At 49.9% G+C, this 22,995-nt stretch overlaps 1 protein-coding gene across 1 annotated transcript in view; it reads right to left on the reverse strand.

Annotated features, from left to right (window-relative positions):
* The window catches only part of APC2 (APC regulator of Wnt signaling pathway 2), a 195,848-nt gene extending 187,170 nt beyond the window's left edge, over positions 1 to 8,678 (reverse strand). The window contains exon 1 of the mRNA XM_078669362.1: positions 8,593 to 8,678. The gene's annotated coding sequence lies outside the window, so the exon portion shown is untranslated. The remainder of the gene's footprint in view (positions 1 to 8,592) is intronic.
* Between the last annotated feature and the right edge of the window lie 14,317 nt (positions 8,679 to 22,995).

Raw genomic sequence — 22,995 nt, forward strand, 5'->3', positions numbered from 1 at the left:
TTCTCTGGCTCCAGACCCAGGATGTCTGACTGCACACCCCTTCTCTGGCTCCAGACCCAGGATGTCTGACTGCACACCCCTTCTCTGGCTCCAGACCCAGGATGTCTGACTGCACACCCCATCTCTGGCTCCAGACCCAGGATGTCTGACTGCACACCCCACCTCTGGCTCCAGACCCAGGATGTCTGAATGCACACCCCACCTCTGGCTCCAGACCCAGGATGTCTGAATGTACACCCCATCTCTGGATCCAGACCCAGGATGTCTGACTGCACACCCCATCTCTGGCTCCAGACTCAGGATGTCTGAATGCACACCCCATCTCTGGCTCCAGACTCAGGATGTCTGAATGTACACCCCATCTCTGGCTCCAGACCCAGGATGTCTGACTGCACACCCCATCTCTGACTCCAGACCCAGGATGTCTGACTGCACACCCCACCTCTGGCTCCAGACCCAGGATGTCTGAATGTACACCCCACCTCTGGCTCCAGACCCAGGATGTCTGACTGCACACCCCATCTCTGGCTCCAGACCCAGGATGTCTGACTGCACACCCCTTCTCTGGCTCCAGACCCAGGATGTCTGACTGCACACCCCTTCTCTGGCTCCGGACCCAGGATGTCTGAATGCACACCCCATCTCTGGCTCCAGACCCAGGATGTCTGAATGTACACCCCATCTCTGGCTCCAGACTCAGGATGTCTGAATGTACACCCCATCTCTGGCTCCAGACCCAGGATGTCTGAATGCACACCCCATCTCTGGCTCCAGACCCAGGATGTCTGACTGCACACCCCATCTCTGGCTCCAGACCCAGGATGTCTGACTGCACACCCCTTCTCTGGCTCCAGACCCAGGATGTCTGAATGTACACCCCTTCTCTGGCTCCAGACCCAGGATGTCTGACTTCACACCCCTTCTCTGGCTCCAGACCATGGATGTCTGACTGCACACCCCTTCTCTGGCTCCAGACCATGGATGTCTGACTGTACACCCCATCTCTGGCTCCAGACCCAGGATGTCTGAATGCACACCCCATCTCTGGCTCCAGACCCAGGATGTCTGACTGCACACCCCACCTCTGGCTCCAGACCCAGGATGTCTGACTGCACACCCCTTCTCTGGCTCCAGACCCAGGATGTCTGAATGCACACCCCTTCTCTGGCTCCAGACCCAGGATGTCTGACTGCACACCCCTTCTCTGGCTCCAGACCCAGGATGTCTGACTGCACACCCCATCTCTGGCTCCAGACCCAGGATGTCTGACTGCACACCCCACCTCTGGCTCCAGACCCAGGATGTCTGACTGCACACCCCTTCTCTGGCTCCAGACCCAGGATGTCTGAATGTACACCCCACCTCTGGCTCCAGACCCAGGATGTCTGACTGCACACCCCATCTCTGGCTCCAGACTCAGGATGTCTGACTGCACACCCCTTCTCTGGCTCCAGACCCAGGATGTCTGAATGTACACCCCATCTCTGGCTCCAGACCCAGGATGTCTGAATGTACACCCCATCTCTGGCTCCAGACCCAGGATGTCTGACTGCACACCCCTTCTCTGGCTCCAGACCCAGGATGTCTGACTGCACACCCCACCTCTGGCTCCAGACCCAGGATGTCTGACTGCACACCCCATCTCTGGCTCCAGACCCAGGATGTCTGAATGTACACCCCATCTCTGGCTCCAGACCCAGGATGTCTGAATGTACACCCCATCTCTGGCTCCAGACCCAGGATGTCTGAATGTACACCCCATCTCTGGCTCCAGACCCAGGATGTCTGAATGTACACCCCACCTCTGGCTCCAGACCCAGGATGTCTGAATGTACACCCCATCTCTGGCTCCAGACCCAGGATGTCTGACTGCACACCCCATCTCTGGCTCCAGACCCAGGATGTCTGACTGCACACCCCTTCTCTGGCTCCAGACCCAGGATGTCTGACTGCACACCCCTTCTCTGGCTCCAGACCCAGGATGTCTGACTGCACACCCCATCTCTGGCTCCAGACCCAGGATGTCTGACTGCACACCCCTTCTCTGGCTCCAGACCCAGGATGTCTGACTGCACACCCCATCTCTGGCTCCAGACCCAGGATGTCTGACTGCACACCCCATCTCTGGCTCCAGACCCAGGATGTCTGACTGCACACCCCTTCTCTGGCTCCAGACCCAGGATGTCTGACTGCACACCCCTTCTCTGGCTCCAGACCCAGGATGTCTGACTGCACACCCCACCTCTGGCTCCAGACCCAGGATGTCTGAATGTACACCCCACCTCTGGCTCCAGACCCAGGATGTCTGACTGCACACCCCATCTCTGGCTCCAGACTCAGGATGTCTGAATGTACACCCCACCTCTGGCTCCAGACCCAGGATGTCTGAATGTACACCCCTTCTCTGGCTCCAGACCCAGGATGTCTGAATGTACACCCCATCTCTGACTCTGCACAGATCTTCTCTAGGACGCCGTCGCAGCATCCTTGGTGGCGAATGCAAGGACCCAATTCACAAACTGCACTTTGTAGCCCCTTAGGGAGTAAAACAGTAGTACTACTCACTTACTACAGAAGCCAGTAACTATGAGGGGAGACCTCTGACTGTCTTTTCTGCGCAGAGATTGTGCACGATGAAGTACACGTTTCGGTAGTAAATGTGGGAGACACAGGGAGGGGGGTGAACATGAGCATTACTTCCTTCTAAATGGGGGGCATTTAAGGAGTGGTAAGGATAGGTTTATAGAAGGTCATGCAAGTACAAACTCCCATCCGCAAAAAGTAAGCTCCTTGCCATTGAAAAGCTGCCCTAGTAAAGTGACTGCAGCCGACAAGGTCCCAGAGTAATAGTACAGGTACTGCGGCTCAGCCTTGGAGTAAGTAAGTTCACCCCACAAAAGCCTACTCAGAGGTACTGCCTCCCGCTGTCATAGGTAAGGCACCGAACCACTAGAACACCCTGTAGCAAAGAATATTACCTTACTTTGAATAAACATATACAACATCGTTTTTAGTGTTAAAACTTGGATTACATTTTCAATTATTTATCATTTTAAATATTAATAGCATTTTAAAAATAACTAAATGCAACTTTTAATAAAAAAGAACAATTATTTTAAATAAATACAAAAACATAACGTACTTAAATGTAACAAATATTAATTAAATATTAAAATACTAGTAAAGTTTTTTACATTTTGATTAAACAATAATATTTAACAATTAAATTAGTATAATTATTCCATATAAACCCTAATGTGTCCGATGTTGCACCTTGGTGGTTGGCACCACAGCAGCCCTGTTCTGTTTTGTTAAAAAGGCTTGAGTTGTGGTGTAATCAACAACATTTGTGGGTGACAGCGACGACGGTGTACATCTGCCACAAATACTGTCAGTATTTATTCTTTTATATAGACTCCTTTGCATTTTATACGCACTTCATCCCTAATATTTGCAGAGTGTCGATTCAAGATATTGGTCCTGATGAATGCCCATGTAAGGCCATGAGCCGGGCTGAAACATGTTGACCACTCACCAACAAGCCATCAGATCACTGTACACCCAGACGTGGGTAAGAGTCAAACTTTCGAGCCAATCAGCCACGGAAAAAATTGGCACAGACCATGGGCTAAAGCAGGGGTGCGTCCTTGCCTCGCTTCTTTTCAACTTATACACAGCTGACTTGGGCAAGGCACTTAAGGGAGCAAATCTGGTGACTCCAAGGATCGGGGGAACCAGACTCCAATTGATGCAGTACGCCGACGACCTGGTCCTATTGGACCACACCAAAGTCGGTCTTCAAAAAGGTTTAACAGCATTAGCAGATTATAACGCCAAAAACAAATTGGTTGCAAACCAAGCAAAATCTAAAATACTGATTTTTGGCTGCTACCCAAAAAAGAAGCTAATAAAATGGAGACTGGGATCGCTCACGTTATCTACCACACAAGCATACAACTATCTTGGAGTATGGCTTAGCGAAAACGGCCGGCCACATGTTCATCGAATCAAGCTCACGCAGAAAGCCAAAATGGTAACCTATGCAATCTGCAAACTAAACGCAACCTTGGAAAGCCCGACCACCATGGCCATCCAACGGGTTTTGAAAGCAAAATTATTACCCTCCGTCAATTATGGCACACAGGCGTTCCCAGGAAAACTGTGGCAAGACCTCGAAAAGGTCAACTGCGCAGCCTATAAAAAGCTATTTTGTCTTCCATCTTGCACAAGGAATACTCTAATTCGCCTAGAATTTAATCTCACCCGGCAATCCTTGGAAGAATTGGCAAGCATGGCAAAATATTACTACTTAACGACCACAGCACCAGAGAATTCGATGAAGCAAGTAATAAATAAAATATTCACAAAGTCAGGCAACCCGTGGTCAGCCAGCCTGACTCTAGCCAAAGAGCATCTGGAATTAGCAATAGAAACCTGGGACCCAAACATAATAAAATATACAAACATCAAAGCAGTCATGAAAAAGCAAGTAAGAACCTGCTCACGAAAACTGGACATTGAAGCCTTGACGGTCAGAGGCTTCCACGAGTCTCAAAGCTCTCCGCACATTCTAAATGGCCCGAAACCACATCTGGTACAGTCGTTGGGCAGGCAAGCCCTTCAAAGGATTCTGGCTGCAAGATTGCATGCGCTCCCCTTAAAACAGCTGTACCCTTCTGTCAAAGTTGGCCCAGAGATCGCGGAATGTCGCCTCTGTCATTACAAGCGTGAATCTTTATCTCATATTTTATTATGCTGTCCTGCCCTGCTGTCAGTTCGTAGAATCCATCTATGGCCCATTCTTCTCCAAATAGGAGCACGGACGGTAAAAGAGGCTGTTCTCCAATTATACCTGTTGGACACTGTGAAGCATATGGCTAACTTCGCGAAATTCATCTACCACGCGCGAACAGCATTAATGGACAAGATAACCACGGTTTAAACTGACTTTTAACGGGTGGAATTTTCTATGCAGCATACGCTACCCAAATATACATTATTTTACCTAAATTTGAAATACTTTCTTTTTTTCACATTGATTGCTCTTTTTCATACTAATTGCTCTCTTTTGCATTGATTTTTTTAAAAATATATTTTCAACTAGTAAATTCTAGTTTTAGAATACAGGGCTTTAGCTTTTAATGGAATATGAAATTGCGCTAAATACATGTTTTATTGTACAGATTGCTAAGATTTTAATTAATTAAGCAATAAAGATTACTCTACTCTACCCCACTCACCAACTGGGTTGAAGTTTCACTCCCCTTTCAGTTTTACTCTGTCACTTGAGGTCACCAGACTGCAGTTAGTGTTCAGTCCACAAAGAGGTAGTTTTATTCCCCCTAAGCACTTACCCTGCACTCTGCTTACCTCATCCACCTGAACAGCTCCCACAGGGCCACCCATGTCTTAAAGGACCCTCCAAGGGCTGCTCCCACTTGCAGCCTCTGCGGCTGGTGTGAGGAGGGCCCTGAGGTGAAGCATGCGCCCAGGGGTGGCTGAACACAGGAACCTATCCACAGTTCAAAGGCGGATTTAATATGACCGGTTTAATAGGCTGTGGGCACCTTTCTTACGCTGTGGATTGTGCTTTTTGGAGTGGTGCACAATTGGTCATTTAAATACTCCCCACAGACCCTCTGTGAGGGTTTGCCACCCTAAATAGGTAAACGTCATTTACAACGCGGTGTTTACACCGCACAACCTTTACCACGCTGCCATTACAACGCAAGTCATTACTACGACTTGCGCTGGATGGCGCTGTTGGCTAAGGAATATTGTAATTTTATATTCCAACACCTTCCTGACTGTTACGTGGGCTGGAGTTGGAATAGAAAATTATAATAATCCTCAATCCGCGCCCTCCAACGCAAGTCGTTGTAACGACTTGCGTTTTAAAATCCCCGATGTAAAGTACCGCGATCAAAATAATCGCGTTGTACTATCATACATCCCCCTAAATAAGTGGAGAGACAAGTAGGCTGGATGAGGACAGCTGCCCACAGCCAGTGGGGACACGGGGAGCAGAGTGGGCACTATGTGGGCATGAAAGGCAGTGGGCACATAGTAGGCACGACAGTGGACATACCACACCTCAAGAGTACAAACACAGTGTGTAGTGCGTAGACATGCCACCCTGAGGCCGTTGAGGCCTCGTGAGCCCTTGTAGATATGCCACCACGAGGGAGTGGAGGCATTGTGAGCCCTTGTGGACGTGTCACCCTCGGGTAACAGTAAAAGCCCCACGCCCCGCTGGAAGGCCTGCACTGCACAACATAAAACGCCCCATCACCCGCCTTTCGTACACCGGCCTTAACTCAGCGATCCCCACGTAAGAAGAGCCCAGGCTGCCCCCGCGGACAGATGCAGAGAAGTTTATGGTGATACCAGCACCCCCAACCCCCCCAGTCCTACGTCCTCTGTGCACCACGAACCAAACACCTGCCGAAAACCACTTCAACGCCTCGTCAGAAGGAGCAAGCGCTATATAAACGCAAACCTTTCCCTTTTCTATCCCTCCACAATCCTTTTTCAACCTAAATAACAAACTCACATGTCCACCGATCAAATTAATTTAATATCTACCTAAACTAATTCACCACTAATCCTCTTTGGATTCCGGAGTAGCGTGCTACTTGCCAGAAAAGCGCTTTGACGCCTCGTTAGGGATAGTAAGCACTATAGGAGCGGATAATACCTGCAGACGAGGTGACTCGTATACGACCTCTTTTTAATACATTGACAATCTCTTTTAATACATTGTTGCCACTTTTTAAAATATTGATGTTTATATCTTAAGGAGATTTTAAACTTTAGTGCGTGCCTATTTTTTTCTTTCTCACCAGTACTGCCGATTATGGAGGAAGCAGCCGGCCTCCACTCCTCTCCGGTCCACCACAGCGCTTGCGTGCTGATTCAGTGGAGGGAAGGTTAGTAGTGTTACTTCCGTCCTCCCATCCAGAGACGCATTTGGGAGGGCGGCGGTCTAGTTGTCTCTCTGACCGACTTCGTCCCAGGATAAAACCCGATGACGGCGCCATCGTGGAGCGGACATGCCAATGGTGCACCAAAGGCAAGCCCATCGGCGCCACATCCACGCCACATCCGCGCCTGGACCGCGCCCAGTGCCAGATCCCCTGGTTGTTCTCGCCCATAGTGTCCTCAACAGCCGAGTTACTCACGAGAAGTTTTACTTCGCTTAAATACATTGAATGGTCCAGCCGCATGTCCTCCATTAAGGTTTTTAGATCTATCAGAATCTATCTCTTATTTTATGTGCAGCAAAACTTTCCAAAAGGTGCCTTCCTCCAGACTGGGCTCGATTTGTAAACCCTCCGCTCAAAGCCTTGCTCCGTTGGACGATAACTTGACCTTTCTCTGTGCCCTGGTCAATTCCAGATCACTAGTCAAGCACCATGAGGAGGTTTCTGACTTTACCTTGAACCAGCACCTAGATCTGCTATTTCTGACAGAAACATGAACAGATGGCCTTTCAAGCCTGAAATCACCGCACTGACGCATGCTGGATGCACCGTGTTCCGTCTAGATAGACCTATTAGGTAAAGCCTGGGCGGTAAATTACGCTCTGCTCGCCAAATTTGCGTAATTTTGGCAACTCTGCGTTGCGGGGAGAACGCGGAATTGCTGAAAATTACGCGATCCGCGGCGTAGCGGAATTTTTTCCTTGTTCGTGCTTTCAAAATGTGTGATTGCTCGCGTGGGAGCGACTTACCGGGATCCCTACACTTGCGGACAAGTATTCCTATACGTTTGCTTGCGCCACGAGAATTTGGTAGCCGACCCAGCGATCCCGGAAGAGTGTGTGATCGCGAACACGTCATTCGGACGCGCCATCGGACATCCGCGAATAGGAAACACGCATCGGGAGCGGGCGGGACAAGTGAAACAAGATGGCCGCGCCCACATGGGCAAGTTTGCAAGATATTTTCCCCATAGCACGCAAATAGCTTCCCCGAAGAGGAAAAACGCATCGCGAACAGGCAGAACAAGCAATTCCGTGCGCTCGCGGAATTCTGCGTAGCGCGCGGAGATTTTTTACTGTTTCGTGGAATTTTGCGTAACGCGACTAAGCAAATTCCGCCCACCCCTACTATTAAGAGGGGTGGGGGCTGGCAATATTTTATAAAGATCACTTGCAAACCCTGTTCACTCCAGTTATTATCGAAGGCATTGAGGCTGTAATTTTCAATATCAGTAGGGTGTCTGTACACACGGCAGGGCCGCTCTGCGCCCTGTGCACTCAGCAGGGAGAAGTAAACAGAGCAGACACCCTCTTGTATCTCACACACATTACACACAGTGCACCTCACACACGCGCTACTGTTTCCCCCCCCCCCCATACCTTGAATAGAGACGGGGCCTCACCTCCCCCCCCCTGCAGTCTCAGCCTGGACCCCCCCGCCCCCCCTCTCCACGGATGCTGCTGTGACATCGAGCCGCAGACGGGTGGGTACCGAGGGGGGTGTTGGGTTCTGAATCTGGCACTCGGGGGGCTTTTGAAGAGATGAAAGGTACACCCCCCCTCACCCCCATGAAGACATCCCCCCCCTCTCCTGACCCCCCCCCCCTCACCTCCTCGGATGGGGTGTCACCTCGCGGTGGGGGAGTTCTGCGGCCCCCCCTGCAGAGCTCGGGCCCCCTCATCCTCCTCATCCTCCTCGGATGGCCGTGGTCCTCTGGCCGCCGCCGCTCTGAGCCCCGCCCCCCCCCCTCGGCTCCGCCTCTCATCCTCCTCTGGTCCTCTCCTCCTCATCCAGTCTGATGGAGCCCCCCCCCCTCATTCCCTCAGACGCCTGACGGGGTCTGACGGGGTCTGGCCGCGCCCCCTCTTCTTTGCCCTTCTCCCGTGTTTAAAGGCTCCTGACCCCCCCTCGCATCCTTCCGCCCCCCCCCATATCCCCATATTTGTGGAATGCACCCTCCCTTCCTCCTCCCCCCACCCGAGGGTAGAACTCCCCCCTCCTCCCCAAGACAGGGCCGAAACCATCAAAACAAAGCCCAGCTCACACCTATGCAAGGGGGGGGGGCGAGGCCGTCCCCACCACAGCTGTGTCGAGGACCGGCTGAGAACAGCTAAACACTGCACCCAGTGCACAGCGCCTGGAACACTGCATCACTGCAGACGTCACTGTATCACTGCAGACGTCACTGTATCACTGCAGAAGTCACTGAATCACTGCAGACGTCACTGTATCACTGCAGAATTCAATGCATCACTGCAGACGTCACAGTATCACTGCAGAAGTCACTGAATCACTGCAGACGTCACTGTATCACTGCAGAAGTCACTGAAACACTGCAGACGTCACTGTATCACTGCAGAATTCAATGCATCACTGCAGACGTCACTGTAGGCGAAACTGCATCACTGCAGACGTCACTGTATCACTGCAGGCGACACTGCATCACTGCAGAAGACACTGAATCACTGCAGAAGTCACTGAATCACTGCAGACGTCACTGTATCACTGCAGAATTCAATGCATCACTGCAGACGTCACTGTATCACTGCAGAAGTCACTGAATCACTGCAGACGTCACTGTATCACTGCAGAAGTCACTGAATCACTGCAGACGTCACTGTATCACTGCAAAATTCAATGCATCACTGCAGACGTCACTGTAGGCGAAACTGCATCACTGCAGACGTCACTGTATCACTGCAGGCGACACTGCATCACTGCAGAAGACACTGAATCACTGCAGAAGTCACTGAATAACTGCAGACGTCAGTGTATCGCTGCAGAAGTCACTGCATCACTGCAGACGTCACTGTATCACTGCAGCCGACACTGCATCACTGCTGACGTCACTGTATCACTGCAGGCGACTCTGCATCACTGCAGAAGTCACTGAATCACTGCAGACGTCACTGTATCACTGCAGGAAACACTGCATCACTGCATATGTCACTGCATCACTACAGGCGTCACTGTATCACTGCAGATGTCACTGTATCACTGCAGAAGTCACTGAATCACTGCAGAAGTCACTGAATCACTGCAGACGTCACTGTATCACTGCAGAAGTCACTCCATCACTGCAGACGTCACTGTATCACTGCAGGTGACACTGCATCACTGCAGAAGTCACTGAATCATTGCAGAAGTCACTGAATCACTGCAGACATCACTGTATCACTGCAGAAGTCACTGCATCACTGCAGACGTCACTGTATCACTGCATGTGACACTGCATCACTGCAGACGTCACTGGATCACTGCAGACGTCACTGTATCACTGCAGACGTCACTGTATCACTGCAGGCGACACTGCATCACTGCAGAAGTCACTGTATCACTGCAGGCGACACTGCATCACTGCAGAAGTCACTGAATCACTGCAGAAGTCACTGCATCACTGCAGAAGTCACTGCATCACTGCAGACGTCACTGTATCACTGCAGACATCACTGTATCACTGCAGGCAACACTGCATCACTGCAGAAGTCACTGAATCACTGCATAAGTCACTGAATCACTGCAGACGTCACTGTATCACTGCAGAAGTCACTGTTTCACTGCAGACATCACTGTACCACTGCAGAAGTCACTGCATCACTGCAGACGTCACTGTATCACTGCAGGTGACACTGCATCACTGCAGACGTCACTGTATCACTGCAGGCGACACTGCATCACTGCAGAAGTCACTGAATCACTGCAGAAGTCACTGTATCACTGCAGACGTCACTGTATCACTGCAGAAGTCACTGCATCACTGCAGACGTCACTGCATCACTGCAGACATCACTGTATCACTGCAGGCGACACTGCATCACTGCAGAAGTCACTGAATCACTGCAGACATCACTGTATCACTGCAGAAGTCACTGCATCACTGCAGACGTCACTGTATCACCGCAGGCGACACTGCATCACTGCAGACGTCACTGTATCACTGCAGGCGACACTGCATCACTGCAGAAGTCACTGCATCACTGCAGACATCACTGCATCACTGCAGACGTCACTGAATCACTGGAGACATCACTGTATCACTGCAGAAGTCACTGCATCACTGCAGACATCACTGTATCACTGCATGCGACACTGCATCACTGCATATGTCACTGCATCACTGCAGACGTCACTGTATCACTGCAGGTGACACTGCATCTCTGCATAGGTCACTGCATCACTGCAGGCATGACTGTATCACTGCAGGTGTCACTGTGTCACTGCAGGCGGCACTATATCACTGCAGGCAGCACTGAATCACTGCAAGCTGCATTGTATCACTGCAGACGGCACTGTGTCACTGCAGGTGACTTTGTATCTCTGCAGACAACACTGTATCATTTCAGGCGGCACTGTATCACTGCAGGCATCACTGCAGGTGGCACTGTATTACTGCAGGCGGCACTGTATCACTGCAAGAGTCACTGCATAACTGCAGGCAGCACTGCATCACTGCAGGTGGCACTGTATCACTGCAGGCGGCACTGCATCACTGCAGGTGACACTGAATCACTGCAGGCAGCACTGTATCCCTGCAGGCAGCACTGTATCACTGCAAGCAACACCGTAACACTGCAGGCGACACTGTATCAGTGCAGGCAGCACTGTATCACTGCAGGCGATACTGTATCACTGCAGGTGACGCTGCATCACTGCAGGTGACACTGTATCACTGCAGGAAACACTGTATCAGTGCAGGCAACACTGTATCAGTGCAGGCAACACTGTGTCAGTGCAGGCAACACTGTTTCACTGCAGGCGCACTATATCCCTGCAGGCAGCACTATATCACTGCAGGTGATACTGTATCACTCTAAGCAGCACTGTATCACTGCAGGAGATACTGTATCACTCTAAGCGGTACTGTATCACTGCAGGCGGCACTGTATCACTGCAGGTGACACTGTATCACTGCAGACGTCACTGTATCACTGCAGGCGACACTGCATCACTGCAGAAGTCACTGAATCACTGCAGATGTCACTGTATCACCGCAGGAAACACTGCATCACTGCATATGTCACTGCATCACTACAGGCATCACTGTATCACTGCAGACGTCACTGTATCACTGCAGAAGTCACTGAATCACTGCAGAAGTCACTGAATCACTGCAGACGTCACTGTATCACTGCAGGCGACACTGCATCACTGCAGATGTCACTGTATCACTGCAGGCGACGCTGCATCACTGTAGACGTCACTGTATCACTGCAGGCGACACTGCATCACTGCAGAAGTCACTGTATCACTGCAGGCAGCACTGAATCACTGCAAGTGGCACTGTATCACTGCAGACGGCACTGTGTCACTGCAGGTGACTTTGTATCTCTGCAGACAACACTGTATCATTTCAGGCGGCACTGTATCACTGCAGGCATCACTGCAGGTGGCACGGTATCACTGCAGGTGGCACTGTATCACTGCAAGGGTCACTGCATAACTGCAGGCAGCACTGCAGGTGGCACTGTATCACTGCAGGCGGCACTGCATCACTGCAGGTGACACTGAATCACTGCAGGCAGCACTGTATCACTGCAGGCAGCACTGTATCACTGCAGGCAACACTGCAACACTGCAGGCGACACTGTATCACTGCAGGTGACACAGCATCACTGCAGGCTACACTGTATCAGTGCAGGCAGCACTGTATCACTGCAGGCGATACTGTATCACTGCAGGTGACGCTGCATCACTACATGTGACACTGTATCACTGCAGGCAACACTGTATCAGTGCAGGCAACACTGTATCAGTGCAGGCAACACTGTATCAGTGCAGGCAACACTGTTTCACTGCAGGCGGCACTGTATCCCTGCAGGCAGCACTATATCACTGCAGGTGATACTGTATCACTCTAAGCGGCACTGTATCACTGCAGGAGATACTGTATCACTCTAAGCGGTACTGTATCACTGCAGGTGGCACTGTATCACTGCAGGTGACACTGTATCACTCTAGGCGGCACTATATAACTGGGGGCGTCACTGTAAGCATCACTGAATGAATGAATGAAAGGAGTCTTATCATGCGCGGACTAAGCCCAATGGGCGTCAAGGCGCCAACTTCATAAAAACCAGCACATATCCATGGCGTAACAGTCCATCATTAATAAGCTCTGGCGAAGCACCATGTTTTTAAGGCCTTTTTAAACAGATCCATTGAGGGTAAGGTTTTGATCTCAATTGGAATAGCGTTCCAGAGCTGAGGGGCAACAACAGAAAAGGCCCTAGCTCCCCATCTGGACAGCCTGAATCGGGGAACAACAAGTTGGGATAATCCCGAAGAACGAAGACACCTTGTTGGAGAATAGTGGGTAAGCAGAGAGCTAATAGCACCCTTTGAGCCATCCGAGAGTGCTCTATACGTCAGACAAAGAATTTTAAAAGAAATTCTGAGCTGAACAGGGAGCCAATGAAGATCCCTCCTCGCAGTGGTGGCGGATGGTGTCTTAGGGAGGGCTAAGACAAAACGCGCGGCAGCATTCTGCACGATTTGCAGTCGGTGTATAAGGCCCTTGTTGGACTCCATGTATAAGGAATTACAATAGTCTAATCTAGAGCCAACAAGAGCGACTGCAATCTGTTTGCGCGCCTGAAGGGAGAGATAACTACGGATTCTGTTAAGAATCCTGATCACACCCCAGCAAGTGGCCACGGTCCGATTCACTTGTAGGGACAACGAGAGTGAAGTGTCGAAGACCACCCCAAGGTTTCTGGCAGACTGGGAGGGGGTGGGGCAAGTGCCAAGAGAGGAAGGCCACCACTCACTCGACCAGACATCTTGGTCTTTCCCAAAGACAAGTACCTCTGTCTTGTTGCCATTCAGCTTCAGGGAGTTGATGACCATCCAATCTGCCACATGCTGCATGCATGACCTGAAGCTGAAGGCGGATGTAATGACAGAGGAATGAGTCAAGGACACCATAATCTGGGTGTCATCGGCGTAAGATACCACCTCCATCCCCTGCGATCTTACCAGTCTAGCAAGGGGGGCCACGTAGATGTTAAACAGGGTCGGACTTAGTGCCGACCCCTGTGGCACCTCACATTGCAATGACTTGGCAGGGGAGAGGTGGTTTCCAAGCATCACTCTCTGTTCCCTATCAAGGAGGAAAGAATTAAGGAGACTCAGGGCCGGCCCAGTGACACCTGCCTCCCTAAGCCGAGATGTTAGGATGGCGGGAGACAGGGTGTCGAACGCGGCCGTGAGGTCCAACAAGACTAAGGGGCCGATTCACAGAACTAACTTAAGACAAAATCCTAAACTTACTACTTTTGGTATTCACAGAAGTTAGGATTTAGTCTTAAGTTTGTCTTAAGACAAACTTAAGACAAACTTAAGACAAAATCCTACCTTCTGTGAATACCAAAAGTAGTAAGTTTAGGATTTTGTCTTAAGTTAGTTCTGTGAATCAGGCCCTAGAACTGTTGTTTGACCAGAGTCCACTTTGCGTCGGATGTTATCGACCACAAGAGTGAGGGCGGATTCTGTGCTGTGATGCTTTCTGAATCCGTGTTGGGTGTTGTCGAGGTATTCAGAGGCATCCAGAAAGGAAGACAGATGGATATTAAGGTTCTAGTATTTTTGCTGGTGCAGGGAGTAAAGAAATAGGTCTAAAATGTTTGAGACGGCCGGGGTCAAGTGACGGCTTTTGGAGGAGAGGCTTCACAATAGCCTTCTTCCATACCGATGGAAAGGAACCCTGAGCCATGGCCTTATTCATCACCTCCAACATAGAGGGAAGAAGCCCGGTTCGACACTCTTTAAGTTTTTTAAGAGGTAAAGGGTCCATAGGGGAGGAGGATTTGGTCCCGTCCAGTAGAAGGTTCAGTCCTTCCAGAGACAGAGATGGAAATTCAGTGAATGACCTGGAAGGACCTTCGTCCATAGACTCCCCATTACTTATAGCCGGAAAGATATTCTCATCCAGGGAGTGGCGTTGTACTTCTAAAGAGGTATGGATATCCAGAATTTTATTGTGAAAAAAGTCTGAGATGTCATTGCAAAGATCCTGAGAACTAACGACAGGGTCGGGAAGTTGAAGGGAGCATAGCGAGTCAGCGATTTTAAAGAGTTCCCGAGAGGAGGTGAGAGAGCTAGTAAGGTTGGAAGAGTACTCCTGCTTTTCCAAAATCACTTTCTGTTTATACTCCCGCAGAGCAGACTTATGGGCCTCTCGGTCTTTAAGGTCCCAGGATTTCCTCCATCTTCTCTCGCTGCTCCTACAGCCCTGCCTCAAGGATCTCAGCTGGTCAGAGAACCACGGTGCTGTGGGCTTCCGCCGGGCTGCGTAACGCAGGGATGCGGGGGCAAGATTTTCAACTGCGTTAGTGATGGAATCCACCAGATCCTGAGCTGCCTCCTCCGCGTCTTTCAGGGAGAGGAGCTCTGGAGCTAAAACTAGAGAGGCAAGTTTCTGAGGTTTCTCCTGAGAGTAAATGAAGTAGTCGCCTGATTAGCGGGCCATGAGGCAGAGAGAGCAAGTTCCAACGGTACTGCACAGTGGTCTGTCCAGACCAGTGGCAAAGGAAGGCCGAAAGAGAGTCTCGAAGCACTAGAAAATACCCCGTCGAGGATATGGCCCGCCTTGTGTGTGGGACTATTCACAAGCTGAACAAGGTCACAGGCTTCGAGTGCCTCAACCAATGGCATGGTATCCTTAGAGTCAATCTCGTCAAGATGGAAATTGAGGTCGCCTAGTATAGTAAAACAGGGCTTTCCAAAATAGGGTTCGAGAATCCTCAATAAATCAGCCGAGAAGCTGGCTCTATGGCCAGGCGGCCTATAAATCAGTATCCCCGTAAAAGAGACCGACGGAGCACACATGATACAGAAATGTAGAGCTTCGAAACGATCTTGAGACATGGAAAGCGGTTTTACCATGCAGGAGAAAGAAGATTTAAAAAGGATGGCAATTCCTTCTCCTCTACGCAGAGGTCTATCCAGTTTATGGAGAGAGTAGCCCTCTGGAATGGCTAGCAGTAGATCGTGACCAGAAGAATCAGAAGCCCAGGTCTCCGTAATAAAGACCCAGTCCGGCTGTCTCTCATCCACAAAATCATGGAAAGCTAACTTATGTTTAATGAGCGAACGCGCATTAATAAGAAAACCAGTTCTGAGGGAGATGGTGGGCTGTGTGACGGCAGGATGAGGTCCAATAGAGCTAGCAGCAGGGAGATGAAAGGAAACTGTACAAGTCCGACAGCGGCGGGAATGCAATATCCCTTCCGGGGAGAGGCTATGTAGGCAAGGGCGCGCTGAGGGTCTAAAAGCCAAAAGTTCTAATGAAGAATATTGCCTGGTTACCTCTACAAGTGATGACAGGGTAGGAGCCAGGGCCAGCCCGTCCCACAGCCCGTCCTCAGCACGGACGGGCGCAGACGGGCTGAACTCTGGCGTAACTCCGGCGGAAGTCCGGCGATCCCGCTGCGCGATGACGCTGCGCGTCAGCATGGCTACAATTTATGTTGTTCGCGCCTCCTAAATGAGGACTAGAGAGTGCTGTGACTCACCCCTCACCCAATATGGCCGCCAACGAGACACTGGCGAGGGCCCGCAAAATGCGGTGCTTTTCCCGATTATAGTGCAAGTATGGATGGCAGCATGAAGGTAAGCGTGGCCGGCAAAGTTTAAGAACAGGGGAAAAATAGTGCTAACAAAAACGTAACCAAAAAGACAAAACGGGAATATTAAAATTCACAAGAGCTACACAGTGACAGAGCGCTGCCAGGAAGTGCGCTGAAGCTGACTGCAGGTGTCACTGTATCACTGCAGGCGGCACTGAATCACTGCAGGTGATACTGTATCACTCTAGGCGGCACTGTATCACTGCAGGCATCACTGTATCACTGCAGGTGTCACTGTATCACTGCAGGCATCACTGTATCACTGCAGGTGTCACTGTATCACTGCAGGCGACACTGTTTCACTGCAGGCGTCACTGTAAGCATCACTGTATCACTGCGGGCGTCACTGTAAGCATCACTGTATCACTGCAGGTGTCACTGTATCACTGCAGGCGACACTGTATCACTACCGTAAGGCATCCAGAACCATCGAGGTCGAAAATAAAAACGAACGTGGCGTACACTGCTGGATGCGGAAAGGAGGCCTGTACCCCTACAGTGTCTAAGTCAATTCTTAGACATTGTAAGTGCAGTGCTGCCATTAAGAGTATATGGTGCTGGGAGCTTGTCATTACGAACTCCACAAGATCATAATGGATAAACTGAAAACTGATAAGTTTGGTATCAAACTTCTCAGTTCATTAAACCCACACTGATGCCAGTGTGGGATTTAAAGAAAATGCACACAGAGGGCATCTTAGAGATGCCCCCTGAACAAGCATTTGAAATGCAATAGGTCTCGCAGCATTAGAGTTAGTGCATTTAGAATTGTTTATGTGTTTTTTGTTGTAAATCTTTTGCATTTTTTTTTTTTTGCCAATGCTAAACAATTACAAATCAAAAAAGCAATAAACAATTGTAAAAGCTGTAACTAAAAATCCTGTGAGACCTATTGCACTGTGTGAGGGTGAGGTGTTGAGGGTGAGTGAGGGTGGGGGTGAGTGAGGAGTTTAGTGTGAGTGAGGTGTTGATGGTGAGTGAGGTGTTGAGGGTGAGTGAGAGTGAGAGTGAGTGAGGGTGAGGTTGAGGGAGTGTTATTGTGAGTTAGGGTGAGGGGTTGAGGGTGGGTGAGGGTGAGGGTGAGGTGTTGAGGGTGAGTGAGGATGAGTGAGGGTGAGTGAGGGTTTGAGGGTGAGTGAGGGTGAGTGAGGGTGACTGAGTGTGAGTGAGGGTGACTGAGTGTGAGTGAGTGTGAGTGAGGGTGAGTGAGGGTGAGGGTGAGTGAGAGTGAGTGAGGGTGAGGTGTTGAGGGTGAGGTGTTGAGGTTGAGGTTTTGAGGGTGAGGTGTTGAGGCTGATGTTTGTGGGTGAGTGAGGGTGAGATGTTGATGGTGAGTGAAGGTGAGGTGTTGGGTGAGGCGTTGAGGGTGAGTGAAGTTGAGGGTGGTTGAGTGAGGATGAGTGAGAGTGAGGGTGAGTGAGGAGTTGAGGGTGAGTGAGTGAGGGTGAGGTGTTGAGGGTGAGTGAGGGTGAGTGAGTGTGTGGTGTTGAGGGTGATTGAGGATGAGTGAGAGTGAGGGTGAGTGAGGATTTGAGGGTGAGGCGTTGAGGGCGAGGCGTTGCGGGTGAGTGAGGGTGAGAGTGATTGAGTGTGAGTGAGTGTCAGTGAGGGTGAGGTGTTGAGTGTGAGTGAGGATGAGTGTGAGTGATGGTGAGTCAGGTGTTGAGGGTGAGTGAGGTGTTGAGGGTGAGTGAGGAGTTGAGGTTGAGTGATGTTCAGGCTGACTGAGGGTGAGGGTGGGTGAGGTGTTGAGGGTGAGGTTAGCGTTAGCTTTTTGTGACAGAATATTTCTATGTTCGTAATATGTTTCTTATATTCGAACTAATTCCGTCTGGATAAATGCTATTGTGTTATGCGTATCTCTTTTTGTGTAACTGTCGACTATTGTATTCAATGCGTCCCATTTTCCGGATGAATCGTTCTTGTTTATTTCCCTCAGAAAAATTTGACTGTTTCCGATTTTTTTTTTCCGTCATATTTTCTTTATATTAGATGGAATTCCGTGTGAAGAAGTGCTATTGTTGTTTGCGTCCGTTTTTTTGTGTAACTGTTGACTACTGTTTTTAATCCGTCCCATTCTCCGGATGAATAGTACATCAATTTGAATGTATTAATACGTGTGTGTATATACGTATTAATAATGTTTTATTAGGATGTATGAGTGTTTTATTTGTATTGCGCCTTGTGTATTATCGAGTTTTGAGTTACAATATCCTTTAGTACTGTTCTAAAAGATATATGTTTGAAAAATGGGTTTTGAATTTTTCTTGATCTTTATGCGAATGTTGGCTCGTGTTTAAGTTGATTCTTCGGGATGCATTGAGTAATCTTTGCTAGTGTCTTCCTGGTATGTAGTTTCAGTAGTTTAGTTTCGCCTGAGGTGGCACTGTGATGTTTATTTTTCCTCTGACTTAGCTTTTGCTTGTGTCATTTGTACCCGTATGTGACTTGTTTCGCCGCTATTCATTTATTTTGTTTGTTGCTTGTTGTAGTTAAAAGTATTATGTATGCACTGTGTATGTTCTCTTTTTTGTGTTTTTTTTTATATTTTCTACATTTCAGGGAATGAGCTGCTACGATCGACAGGTAATGACAATTTTATTTGCATATTATGAAAAAGTGCCTTTGTGAGTTCTTATACTTTTGTTTATGCATTTCCTTTTATTGATGTTAATGTAATTATTGTTTTCGGTCTGTGTGTGCGTGGCGTTGCGTGTGTGAGTGGCGTTGCGTGTGTGAGTGGCGTGTGTGAGTGGCGTTGCGTGGCTGAGTGGCGTTGCGTGGCTGAGTGGCGTTGCGTGGCTGAGTGGCGTTGCGTGGCTGAGTGGCGTTGCGTGGCTGAGTGGCGTTGCGTGGCTGAGTGGCGTTGCGTGGCTGAGTGGCGTTGCGTGGCTGAGTGGCGTTGCGTGGCTGAGTGGCGTTGCGTGGCTGAGTGGCGTTGCGCGTGTGAGTGGCGTTGCGCGTGTGAGTGGCGTTGCGCGTGTGAGTGGCGTTGCGCGTGTGAGTGGCGTTGCGCGTGTGAGTGGCGTTGCGCGTGTGAGTGGCGTTGCGCGGCTGAGTGGCGTTGCGTGGGTGAGTGGCGTTGCGCGGGTGAGTGGCGTTGCGCGTGTGAGTGGCGTTGCGTGGCTGAGTGGCGTTGCGTGGCTGAGTGGCGTTGCGTGGCTGAGTGGCGGTGCGTGTCTGAGTGACGTTGCGTGGCTGAGTGGCGTTGCGTGGCTGAGTGGCGTTGCGTGGCGTTGCGTGGCTGAGTGGTGTTGCGTGGCTGAGTGGCGTTGCGTGGCTGAGTGGCGTTGCGTGGCTGAGTGGCGTTGCGTGGCTGAGTGGCGTTGCGTGGGTGAGTGGCGTTGCGTGTGTGCGTGGCGTTGCGTGTGTGCGTGGCGTTGCGTGTGTGAGTGGCGTTGCGTGTGTGAGTGGCGTGTGTGAGTGGCGTTGCGTGGTTGAGTGGCGTTGCGTGGCTGAGTGGCGTTGCGTGGCTGAGTGGCGTTGCGTGGCTGAGTGGCGTTGCGTGGCTGAGTGGCGTTGCGTGGATGAGTGGCGTTGCGTGGCTGAGTGGCGTTGCGTGGCTGAGTGGCGTTGCGTGGCTGAGTGGCGTTGCGTGGCTGAGTTGCGTTGCGCATGTGAGTGGCGTTGCGCGTGTGAGTGGCGTTGCGCGTGTGAGTGGCGTTGCGCGTGTGAGTGGCGTTGCGCGTGTGAGTGGCGTTGCTTGGCTGAGTGGCGTTGCGTGGGTGAGTGGCGTTGCGTGGCTGAGTGGCGTTGCGTGGCTGAGTGGCGTTGCGTGGCTGAGTGGCGTTGCGTGGCTGAGTGGCGTTGCGTGGCTGAGTGGCGTTGCGTGGCTGAGTGGCGTTGCGTGGCTGAGTGGCGTTGCGTGGCTGAGTGGCGTTGCGTGGCTGAGTGGCGTTGCGCGTGTGAGTGGCGTTGCGCGTGTGAGTGGCGTTGCGCGTGTGAGTGGCGTTGCGCGGCTGAGTGGCGTTGCGCGGCTGAGTGGCGTTCCGCGGCTGAGTGGCGTTGCGCGGGTGAGTGGCGTTGCGCGTGTGAGTGGCGTTGCGTGGCTGAGTGGCGTTGCGTGGCTGAGTGGCGTTGCGTGGCTGAGTGGCGTTGCGTGGCTGAGTGGCGGTGCGTGTCTGAGTGACGTTGCGTGGCTGAGTGGCGTTGCGTGGCTGAGTGGCGTTGCGTGGCGTTGCGTGGCTGAGTGGCGTTGCGTGGCTGAGTGGCGTTGCGTGGCTGAGTGGCGTTGCGTGGCTGAGTGGCGTTGCGTGGCTGAGTGGCGTTGCGTGGCTGAGTGTCGTTGCGTGGGTGAGTGGCGTTGCGTGTGTGCGTGGCGTTGCGTGTGTGCGTGGCGTTGCGTGTGTGAGTGGCGTGTGTGAGTGGCGTTGCGTGGTTGAGTGGCGTTGCGTGGTTGAGTGGCGTTGCGTGGCTGAGTGGCGTTGCGTGGCTGAGTGGCGTTGCGTGGCTGAGTGGCGTTGCGTGGCTGAGTGGCGTTGCGCGTGTGAGTGGCGTTGCGTGGCTGAGTGGCGTTGCGTGGCTGAGTGGCGTTGCGTGGCTGAGTGGCGGGGCGTGTCTGAGTGACGTTGCGTGGCTGAGTTGCGTGGCTGAGTGGCGTTGCGTGGCGTTGCGTGGCTGAGTGGCGTTGCGTGGCTGAGTGGCGTTGCGTGGCTGAGTGGTGTTGCGTGGCTGAGTGGCGTTGCGTGGCTGAGTGGCGTTGCGTGGCTGAGTGGATGAGTGAAGTTGTTTGCGTCAGAGAGTGTGTGAGTGTGTGAGTGTGAGGGTGAGTAAGTGTGTGTGAGGCTGAAGGTGTGTGATGGTGTATGAGGGAGATGTTGTGTTAGCGTTTCTGAGCGGGTGTGAAAGAGTGTGATAGTTTTGTTGTGTGAGGGTGATGTTAAGAGTGTGTGTATATGTTAATATTAATTAAGTAATGTGTTGTTATTAACCAAAGGTGTCACATGTCCCCTTTGTATTACTTCTGTCTTATGTGTATATTGGTATGTAATTTTCGTGTGTATGTTTTGTACTAACTGTGTTAATATTTTGTAACGTGTTTGTGGAGTCTGTTTTTTATTTTTTTTTAAAAATGGCCGACGTATAGCGTCACGTCGACGTCTTCTATGTTTAGCGGTCTAGTTTATTTTTGAGTTGTGTGTGTTTTTTGTTTACGTTTTTTTCTAGCCAATCGGAGCGCGACGTTTTTGACGTAGCGTTCCGATTTGCATACGTCAACGGTGGAATTCCCCATAGATCGAGAATGTTGGTGCGCGGAAGGCGTGTTCTTGTTCCTGTGGTGTTGCTGCGTCGTTTGACAGGTAAGAATGTAATCCTAAGTTTCTTTTAATGTAATGTAATGTAGTATATATACTATGTTAAAGTTAAATACTTGCGAAATGTATTTATTTCGCTCGTAATATTTGTAAATGTTTGTAATGTAACATAAAGTGTTGTTTTTTATTGGCGATATGTAATGCATATGTTTTGTTAAACTGTAATGTAATGTATTAATTTTATTTTTTTTGTAATTTGACGTACAAAAGGTGTTTGTTTCATTCTGAAGTGCTAAATGTGTTTTAATATATTGATGTAAGTTGTGTTTGCATTATCTTTTTGTGTGATGCTGAAGTAGTCGGATAATTTGTTATTGACGTACTTGAAGTATGAAATGAAACTTTTTGTGTCTATGCTGACTGTAGTATTATTAGCAATGTATGAACGACATGTACAGTGAAGTAATGTATTTTTCGTTAGCTTTTTGTGACTGAATATTTCTATGTTCGTAATATGTTTCTTATATTCGAACTAATTCCGTCTGGATAAATGCTATTGTGTTATGCGTATCTCTTTTTGTGTAACTGTCGACTATTGTATTCAATGCGTCCCATTTTCCGGATGAATCGTTCTTGTTTATTTCCCTCAGAAAAATTTGACTGTTTCCGATTTTTTTTTTTTCCGTCATATTTTCTTTATATTAGATGGAATTCCGTGTGAAGAAGTGCTATTGTTGTTTGCGTCCGTTTTTTTGTGTAACTGTTGACTACTGTTTTTAATCCGTCCCATTCTCCGGATGAATAGTACATCAATTTAAATGTATTAATACGTGTGTGTATATACGTATTAATAATGTTTTATTAGGATGTATGAGTGTTTTATTTGTATTGCGCCTTGTGTATTATCGAGTTTTGAGTTACAATATCCTTTAGTACTGTTCTAAAAGATATATGTTTGAAAAATGGGTTTTGAATTTTTCTTGATCTTTATGCGAATGTTGGCTCGTGTTTAAGTTGATTCTTCGGGATGCATTGAGTAATCTTTGCTAGTGTCTTCCTGGTATGTAGTTTCAGTAGTTTCGTTTCGCCTGAGGTGGCACTGTGATGTTTATTTTTCCTCTGACTTAGCTT

Source organism: Lissotriton helveticus, chromosome 12, assembly GCF_964261635.1.
Source record: "Lissotriton helveticus chromosome 12, aLisHel1.1, whole genome shotgun sequence".
Lineage (NCBI taxonomy): Eukaryota > Metazoa > Chordata > Amphibia > Caudata > Salamandridae > Lissotriton > Lissotriton helveticus.